The sequence below is a fragment of the Pinus tabuliformis genome, chromosome 9 (genome assembly GCF_031772625.1).
Source record: "Pinus tabuliformis cultivar Carrire ecotype Pingquan chromosome 9, CPIR1, whole genome shotgun sequence".
NCBI classification, from domain to species: Eukaryota; Viridiplantae; Streptophyta; class Pinopsida; order Pinales; family Pinaceae; genus Pinus; species Pinus tabuliformis.
In genome coordinates this window covers 1,369,307,126-1,369,308,873 of record NC_142307.1, presented here as the reverse complement: position 1 = coordinate 1,369,308,873, position 1,748 = coordinate 1,369,307,126, and the positions used below count along the sequence as shown (strand labels likewise).

At 34.2% G+C, this 1,748-nt stretch overlaps 1 long non-coding RNA gene across 1 annotated transcript; it reads right to left on the bottom strand.

The window, feature by feature from the left end:
* Window positions 1–232: 232 nt before the first annotated feature.
* Window positions 233–1,296, bottom strand: LOC149153588 (uncharacterized). Its single transcript, XR_016262927.1, has 2 exons — window positions 982–1,296; window positions 233–902 (listed from the first exon to the last, which is right to left on the bottom strand). It is a non-coding gene; the product is annotated as an uncharacterized LOC149153588 (long non-coding RNA).
* Window positions 1,297–1,748: the final 452 nt, after the last annotated feature.

Genomic DNA, 1,748 nt, shown 5'->3' with positions numbered 1-1,748 from the left:
TTACTTTAAACTTATTTTTCTTTATTATAAATAATATTGATTATCACTTCTTAATCAAAATCCTTCATTAAAGTAACCTAATAAAACAGAAACTTATAGTTAGAAAGTCAAAATCTGAAAAACTTAGTAAATATAAAATAACATCTAACTAATCATCTTAATAAATGCATGCATGGGAATCTTCTGAATATGTTTTGATTAAAGATGTATATAATGCAAACTGTGCATAAAATGCAATATGAAAATAGAGATCAGAATTGTTTATTGAAAAGGGAATACAGGTATCTCTTTTACTGTTTATAGTGATTAAAAAATGCTTTCTTGTTTGAAATCTGCTCGTTGCTTACGACAGTTTAAAGCAACGGGCAGTTTAAAACAACTGGAAGAGAGCAAGACTCATTATGGCAAAATATTTAATGAAGAATAATGAGTTTTCATTACAGTGATCACTGAAAAAGTGTTTCCCATAAAAATAATTGCATAGACATGAAATATTAATGAAGGCATGGCCGTTTCCAAAATCCTTTTGTCTCTGCAGCGATTGGTTGTTCACTGTTGTTTCCACCTTTATATCACTCTCAAAAATATCTAAAGGGGCTGAGAAGCCCTACCCTAACCCACTCTCAAAAATATCTTGATGGGCTGAGAAGTCCTACCCTAACCTGCTAGCAGAGAAACCCTAACATCTTAGGGCTACTGTACCGTCCGTATGAATCATTTTTAGATGTCAACATGTCAGATCTGGCCAAAGATCCATGTTGACTCTGCATATTGCCTCACCATGGAAAATGAACAGAAAAGTTTCATCTCATCTTGAACCGTGTCTGCTTAAAGCAAGTAAAGAACACCACTGATGCCTCAGAATTTGCGCCCTATCCTCTTCCATGTGCATTCATTGATGTCTGAAGGCAAATGCATTATATAATAAGAGCAAAAATAAATAATCTAGCTCTTAAAGCCCTCTGAAATAAATCATTTTACCTTCTGTGAGATGCCTTCGCTGCACAACCCTCCCATTTTTTTTCAAATATTGGCGATTCTCCCTCTGGTTTTCATTCTCGCCCTCGCTGTGCAAGCCTCCCGTTTATTTTCAAACGGTGGCGATTCTGCCTCTGGTTTTCATTCTCGCCTTCGCTGTGCAAACCTCCCGTTTCCTTCAAATAGTGGCGATTCTCCCACTGGTTTTTATTCTTGCCTTCGCCGTGCAACCCTGATGGCGATTCGCCCGCTTATGGTTTTCATTCTCGCGTTTACTTTGGGAAGCATTTCCCTCATCTGCCGAGAGAGTCTTGTTGGGAAAGATTGAAAAGGCAGGTTTTCAATATAAAAGGGTATATAAAAGGGTATTTAATTATGTTGCATAAGAAAAAGTTTATATATAATAAGATTAAAGAAATCCAATGTATTTCTTTTGTTGCCTTTATGACAAAATGATTTTTATATGGTTAAATTTTTTTAATAAGATTAAAATAAATACTATGTATTATTTTTCTCATTTATATGTCTAGGATTTTGTTAAGTATTATTATTATTTAATTTTAAGGTCAGAGTTAAGTTAGACATCAAACTTGTGTAAGAGATTCCTTTGTTTGTGGGACAAGAGATCTATATCAATAGATTTGACTATTAAGTTTGACTTCCAAGTCTAAGAAGGAATACATACTCTACCCTTCCCATTTTAAGTCTCTGACCTCTTAAAAAGAAACACACTCTTAAACCCACTCCCATTGTAAAAAAAATTACCAAAT